The following is an 8,631-nucleotide window of genomic DNA, read 5'->3' on the forward strand; positions in this document are numbered from 1 at the left end:
TTAATTCATTCATTCATAATTAATAAATAATAATTATAATTATAATTAAATAATCATTATTGTTATTTATTAAATATATTTTTTTTAGAGTATATATTAATTATTGTTAATTAATTAAAGTCAAAGGATTTATACTAAAAATCCAAGGGATTATAAACACCATAAACCCTAAAACAATCATGGTTGACCATGGTTGATTTTCATATCGAGACAATCTTTGTCACAATGAAACATTAGGTACAAAAAATCTAAGGGAATAATATTAAACCCAAGGGATCAATATTATAGACTCAAGGTATATAAACCCTAAGATAAATATAATAAAACCTATAACATCATGGTTGACCATTGTTGATTTTCATATTGAGACAATATTTGTCGCAATGTGACATTGGACCATGGTTTACAATGATTGATTTTCATATTGAGAATTTTTTTGTCACAATGTGACATTGGACCATGGTTTACCATGTTTGATTTTCATATGGAGACCATGTTTACAACAATGAGATGTTGGACCATCGTTGATTTTCATATTGAGATTTTTTTTCTCACAATGTGACATTGGACCACGGTTGACCATGATTATAAACCTAATGTATTTATATTAAACCCAAAGGTCAATATTATAAACCCTATGAATAATATTATACCCTGTGAATATGAACCCTTAGATTAATAAACCCAAGGGATTAATACTAATAACCAAAGGGATTATAAACCCAAGGGAATAATATTAAACCCAATGTATAAGAACCCTAAGATAAATATTATAAACCCTAAAATAAACATGGTTGACCATGGTTTCCAATCTTTGAGTTTCATACTGAGACAATCTTTGTTACAATGTGACATTTTACCATGGTTGACCATGGTTGATTGTTACACACCATTTTGTCACTATCCTTGTACTCCCCATTCCTTGATCCTGGAGGATGTCTACAGTGAACCCCTCATGCTTTTCCTTCATGAAGAAACTCCCTTTATGTCCCTCTTCATGAGCAGATAAATTCCCTTTTGCACCATTTCCCCTAAAACTTCTGTTTTTCCCAGTTTACAAGACTGGCGATAATAGCCTTTGTATACCCCACACCGATGTGCAGAGATCAGAACTACCTGCGCCAACCGGAGCAACTGAGCTGTGTTTTTGTCAGGGAAAATTTTAAGAACCACCCTAAATTTAAAAATATAATAAATGGGCGAATCTCCATGGTATATAGGAAAAATGGAAGGCGATTTTATATAATTTTTTGGCGAATCTCTCACCTGGCATGGCGAATATTTTACTCAATTATAAAATCTTGTAAGATCTTGGCGAGTCTTTCACTAAATAATAAAACTTTGTAAATTCCTAGTGAATCTTAGCATAGGCTACATGCTGGTTTAATTCCCCCATTTAAATAGGCTACATTCCAGGTGAATACCATGTGTCAATACCATGTGCCATTTTGGTGAATACCATGGGTCAATACCATGTGCCATTTTTATTTTTATTAATTCTAATATTAGGGTTAATAATGGTTTTTTGCATGGTATTAATAACACTCTAGTCCATGGTATTTGTCCCATAGTATTTTGGCCATAGGTTTCACCTAAATATAACCCATTTTTTGAGTGTTCATAAATATAAGGTGACTTATGGAGTAAATATAAAAAAATGTTTTATTTGTTTACCATACCTCTCGTTTATTTATAGTTTTATTAATTTACCATACCTCTTTTATTTGGCCCATAGGATTCACTTAAATAAAACCTCTTTCTTGAGCCTTCATAAATAGAATGAGGGTTATGGATTAAATATAAAAAGAGGTTTTATTTATTTACGATACGTCTAGTTTATTTATATTTTTATTTATTTACCATACCTTTTGAGTAAGTATAAAAAGACGTTTATTTATTTACCATACCTCCACTTTACCTATATTTTTATTTGTTTACACCCTTACATGTATATAAGGTGACTTATGGAGTAAATATAAAAAATGTTTTATTTATTTACCATACCTCTCATTTATTTATATTTTTATTAATTTACCATACGTCTTTTATAAATATGGTATTTGGCCCATAGGATTCACTTAAATAAAACCTATTCTTGAAAATGGGTGAATGAAAGGTTGTAAGTCCTAATTTCAAGGGCTAAATTTACCTTTTTTACCCTCTCCCTTAAAATAAGGTGGGCTATTTGAGGTGATTTGTAAAAATGTACTATGATACAAAATATTCGCCCACTAAAAATTTAAAACCCCTTAATTTCGCGAAAGGGCGAAAATTTGCCCCTAAAATTATCCTTGGTTTTTGTTATGTCAGTCCTGTTGTAGAAAGTTTTTTTAATTAGAGTCAAAGCTTCCAGCTCTAGAAGCTTCGTAATGGAAGTCTGGTAAATGGTTTGGTTGGATGGGGTCGAGGATGATAGTTTGGGCTCCTTTCCACTATAATGATGGAACTAACTCAAGGGATATGTCCTTCTCCCATGAGAAGGGGATCCATCTCCCATCCATATTTCCTATATAAACCTCCATTCCTCCCAAACGCAAGCTAGTCATAGTTTTCGGTTAAGTGTTGATGCTATTTTGGTTTGGAGTAGACAAGCAAGCTATTACTAGTTGTAGCCATCTAGTTGTGTGAAGGAGAAGTGTGTTTTGGTTTGGAGTGAAGCCTAAAGGGAAGAGCCTTAAAACTATTGTTGATTGAGGCCATCATGGAATGCTAGTAGAAGTGTGAGGGAACTTGTTCTTGTTAGAGGAAGACTGCAACGTCAAGACGAATGGTTGTAATCTCTCTTTGATATTAATATATGCAACTATCGATTGATTTCCTTCATGTTTTATAATATTACATATTCATGGCTTAATGTTTCTTAACTTGTTAAGTAATTTGAATTGCAATTTGTCTATTATTATGTTTGTTGTTTGTTGTTGTTTACTTGTTTTAGGAGTTTGATGAATTAAGCGAGAGATAGATGGAGTGAGCGAGCGAGGACATCATCAAGCAGGATAAGCAGACCAAGAGGTAGGCCCTCTTGATTGATTCTAACCTAAGGAAATATTCCATAGAATGTATCTGTTGTGGCTAGACTCATCATCTGGCTAGAGGAATTCGTTCATATCCTCACTTATAATTTTACTTCACCACAAATTGGCGACTCTGCTGGGGATCCCAATCCTTTTTTTATCTTGGATTTCATGATTTCGTGATAACTTTTCTAGTTCCACTTTTTCCCTTTGGTTTTGCTTCTTTTCTCCTACTTACTAGTCTGAGTCTAAAATTCATAGTAGCAGATCTAGTCCCTGTTTCAATTTTTTTTTCATTATTTACCTCGATCAGCACACTTAATACGCTGACAGTCACATTGACTAGCGCAAGTTGCTGAGAAATAGTCGTGCCGCCTAGCCTCTGGCACTTGTTGTCAGTTAGGCAATTGCGCTGATGCCTGTAAGTGAAGATTAGGGCTTGACCCCAATCTTGGCCAGTGTGTTTTGCTCTTGTGGTTTTGGCCCTGTAAGCCTTTTGGACCATTTTCTCCCTGATTAGAAAGCTACTTTTCATTTGGTTTTGTTTGCTTGTTAGCTTGATTTATTGAGTCATTGAGTGGCCAGTGACATTAGGGCATCTAGTTGGTCATCCATTCAGAAGTTTGTGAACTCACTATGTCGAGTTGTAGGTGTGTTTACTCATTTCATTTTTTTTGGTCCTTTTTATGACTTTGACCTCTTTTGCACAAGTTCGAAAAGATTCTTTTGCTTGCCTAAACGTTTCTTTTCCAGCATAGATTACATTGTTGGTATTATGTTTGGTAAAGTGGGCATTTCATTCCGCTGAATGAACTTCTCTTTTCATGTTTTCATCTGCTTGGAGAGCTTATTGTCTTGAAAAACTTTTCACTGAAAGATTGTATGAAAAAAGTTTTTTCGTTGCTTCATGAAAAGTATGAAATTCTATCTTGTTGTGTCATTATGTTACGATAATTTGCATCATTTAAAAGACTAGAATTGCACGATATTTGAAAAAGGAAGAGAATTTTTTGTTTTTGAAAGGACTAGTAGATAAGTGCTTTTCAGGAAATTAGGAATTGGAATGCATTTTTCATTAGTTTATTTTTTGAAAAAGTAAGGTAGTGAAAGATCATTTCGTTTTCAATTGCTTGATTGTTTACATTTGATTGGGTAGTTTTTACCCTCTATAGTGTAGGCATTTCATTAAATTGAAAGGGTCTTGTCTCATTTGGTTGCATTCGAGGTTTTTCGAGTAGCATCACTAAGACCTGAAAATTGAAACTTAACTCAAGATAAACTTTAAAATGAATTCAATTAACCTAAGGGGCATTTGACATTAACAATCATATCTAGAAGGTCTAGGCTAGAGAAATGTTCTAGCGCCTTTAAACCTAGTAGTTGTCATTAGCTTCGGCATTAGACAGTGCTAGTACGGATTTGTGCTCCCCATACTGTCGAGTATATAATGGGAGACCCCACTAGGCTGCAATCCTTTTATCCTTAGGAAGCTGAGACGGCCGCCTTGCAAACGTGATACACAGAACATAGCATTCGGGGAGATTTCCTACTCGTGCTTCTTGTTTTGCTAGGAGGTATTCTACAGTTAATGGTTTGCTAGTAATCCTATTTACCTAGATCATCCAGAGTATTCATTTCATATTTTTGACTCATTAAAATTAAAATATCATTCGATCTGTTGTCCTTTCGAGCTTGTTTCCAATCGAATGTGATAAAGTCATCTTTGTTTCTTTCCTGACTCTTAAAAAATGAAAGAGCATCAATCTTTTATGTGTCTTAATAATTGATCACCCATGATCCAAAACACCCTATTAGTCTTTTTGAGACCAAATCATGAGTTTTCTTAAAAGAGCATTTTAAAGCCCTGAAGTTATTTGTTCCGTCGACTAAGACAATGTCATCGTGGTTGAACCATTTGGTTCACCCAATTCCTCTTCCTCTCCTCTATCTGAAAGATTGTCTGAGGAGTCGTTTCCTGAGTTACAAGAGTCACTTGAGGACCAGAATGTTGAACTAGTAATTGTTTTGAGTGTTGAACCATTTTCATCTCATCCTCTGCCTACTTTCGATACTAGGTCATCTGCTGATCTTAGCCTGAAATCTCTAGACAATCCTGTTCAAACTCTAGAGAACTCACCAACCACTGACGGTCAGCTTGGACTAGTTATTTACCCTCTGAACCCTCAGTTTGACCCTGTTGTAATATCACTTAAGCATCCTTACAGTCCTCACGACCAGCGAAGTGTTCCTTTGGAACTATCCCCTCGTACTCATTCGACCATTCGTTTTCATTTTTTTTCAAACATGGAACCCAAAGGCGATGCTCCAATCACATCTCTAGATGAGTCTGAAGTTTCTACTTCACACACTATTGAGGAGGAAGAATTGCAATTGTAGTTTCCTCTTAATGGTTTTCCTTTTCTGAAAGGTATTCGCACCTGTTTTTCACCCAACTACGTGTCTTTGGCAAAGTTGGTTTTAGGTACACCTAGTGCCTCGTCACTTTACCATAATCTTGTATGGGCATCAAGTATCAGGCCTACGTCAGGTTCGTTCGTTACGAACATGACTTCCCAACACGCTGTTACTTCAGTCTCAGTGCAACCCACTATTCCGAATACTCTAGTATCATCAATCCCAGTTACCTGTTAGACACAACCAGTAGTTTCAAATATTGTCTTTGTCAATTCCTCTATCTCGCTAGTTAGTGGCCAGATTGTGCCACCGCCTGGGGGGCAGAACCTGAATGTTTCTATGGTGTTAGGTGCCACTAATGTGCGTGACTAATAATCTCACATGGTTGGTATAAACCAGCCTTTGTCTGGTCTTATTTATAACCTTGTTGATCCTACTAGATCAAGCAATGTTCAGTACCAATAGGTTCAGAATCCTATTGGTTCATCTGGATCGAGCAATTTTCAGTATCAATAGCCGTATGGGGCTCAGGTCCAACACCAAAATCCTTACGTTCCATATGGTTCTTAAGGATTGGTTAATCAACCTTACACCCTCCAATTTGGGTAGTACATCCAGCCTGGCTATAGCCAGACTCAGTTCAGTAATTTCCCGGGCACTGTTCAAGTACCCTTGCAATAGCAAGGACAACCTCTACAACAACAAGGGTATCCTTTGTTACCGCAAGGGAAACCTTTGTTGTAGCAAGGGCTCTCCATGCAACAGCAAGGGAAAATTACCCCGCAGCAAGGTCACCTGCAACAACCGCAAGTTCAATCCTTACAACAGTTGTAGCAAGCTGCGTAATAGCAGATGCAATATGCTCCGCACACCTCTCAACCCATGTCCTTGCAAGGCCAACCTCTACAGCCCCAGGGAAAAATTTTGCAACAACAAAACAAACCAGGGCAATAGCAACCCTTGTATACATACCAACAAGGTCAACCCTTATAGGGGTAGGGTCAATGTCAAGTCCTACAGTAGCAGGCCCAAAATCCTCATGTTGTATTTCAATAGGTTCAGAATCCTACCGGCCAAGGGCATCAGGTATAAAATCCCTACGTCCAAGGGGAACAAGCGTATCAACCTTATGCCCAAAGACTGCATGTCCAGAATCCTCTTGTTTAGGGACAACAAGTTCATTAGCTGTATGGTCAAGGAAAATAGGTCCCATATCCATATGTCCAAGGTCAACATGTTCAACATAATTTTAACACATACATTGCTTATCGACAACCTATGCCTGGACAGTTTGAAGGTATTCAAGGTCAAAATCCTCCCTATGGTTAAGGTAATCCGCAATGGGGGCAGCCTCAGATGCCATATTGCTAAAATACCCCATTGTGGGGAAAAATCATTACCAGCAGGGATGGGATCATCTCTATTGGCCTACTTATCAACCTCCCATGCCTTTTAAGACTCAATTACCTTTCTTGGCTACACTCGAGTTGTCAGATGTATCGCACCTTATGAATGATCTGATCCTTCATTCATCGTACGGGTCTCTAGTGCTATCCAAGATAACAAGTGATTACCCAAAGTTTGATGGGAAAGCTAAAGAGGATCCTCAGGCTCATGTCATGAAATATCACCTCTAGTGCTTGTCGAACTCGTATGTGGATGATTCCATTCATCTTCATCTTTTCCATCGAACCGTCATGGGTGCTACAACAAAATGGTACATTGAGTTACCTCAAAGTACTTACCATGAATTTAACTCTTTAGCCATGGCTTTCCTCACGCACTTTTAGATGCCAGTTCACTATGCAACTTGCACCTATTTTCTCAATCGCTTAAGCAAAATAATGCGACACACATCTCTGATCACATCCATGAATGGAGATGTAGACGTCGCCTGATAAAATTCGAGATTGTTGATCAGGTGCTTGCTGAATGGTTTACCAAATCATTCATTGCCACAATTGTTCGCAATATAGCTATGGTTGGATGTGGCACTGAAGAGTAGGCCATCGCTTGTGCCTAGTACTTGGATCTAGTTTACTCTCAATCTAGCACTTTATAGAAGTTATTACCCAATGCTCCGCAACCATCATCCAATCCCGCAACATCAAAGTCATCAGTTGTTCCTCCTGTCGATGGAGTTATTCGTTTAGTATCCCAAACCTTCGCTAAAAATTCTTCCAAATTGAAGTCGGTCTCAAATGATGTACCTAATAGTTCATCCCAGAATCCACCTGGCCCTGGTAAAACCTTAGAGGTCCACGTTATCTAGTCTACCACAGCAGACAAATCCTCGAAAGGGAAGAAGAAAGGCAAAGGAAAAGCTAAAGCCGATACCCTGAAACAAATTCCTCCCAAATTGATTACTGGCAAATCTTCCCAACGAAAACCTAAGTATCCCTGCCTCATTTTCAAGGAAGATCACTACACTAAGGATTGTCCTCAATGATTTGAACTTAGTCACCTACTCAAAGTGACCATTGTTGTCCTCAAAGATCCATTTCCATCTCAACAGACCATAGACCAACCCTGATCTGCTTCCTCCAGATCTTATTGATACTTGGGGCAAGGTTATGCCACTTAGTCTCGCCGAAGTCAATTACGTGGAAATTGTTTCGGCTTCAAACTCTACATCCTTTGATTCTCATATGATAAAGAAATGGGATTTTTGGGAAATCTTGTGTTACTTGATTTAATGATTGCATGGCCCGTTTTAAAATTTCTTTTATCATTCATGACGTCTTTGTTTATTTTTTATGAATGCATGTCTCAGCTGCAATGTAGTTGTGTAGAGTAATCATATGATTAATGGTGTAAATGGTATCATGACAGTCATTGCTATCTAATGCTGATTTAGATACCTTATCTATTCTAATGGTTTTGGCTTGCCTTGGGTGAGATGCTCCTTTGCACAAAGGGAGTGAAAAGTTTGGCAAAATTCTAGACTACGACAGCCTCCTTTGTTGGCAAAGTGAGTCCAAACCTTTGGTCTTCATTGCTCTAAATTTTTCGTCAACACTCTGTGGAATACCAGTTATATCTATTCTCTCAAAAAGAAAAATGTCATCAATCATTTCTTGCATACCCTTCCAACAACTCTTTGCTAGAAAATATGGCTTACCAAAAACAAAGGCATATTTAAGTCAAATAGACCTGAGAAAACAAAGGTCAGGGAAAATACACGAGGCCTTACAATTGAGGC

Source organism: Pinus tabuliformis, chromosome 5_2 (genome assembly GCF_031772625.1).
Source record: "Pinus tabuliformis cultivar Carrire ecotype Pingquan chromosome 5_2, CPIR1, whole genome shotgun sequence".
Lineage (NCBI taxonomy): Eukaryota > Viridiplantae > Streptophyta > Pinopsida > Pinales > Pinaceae > Pinus > Pinus tabuliformis.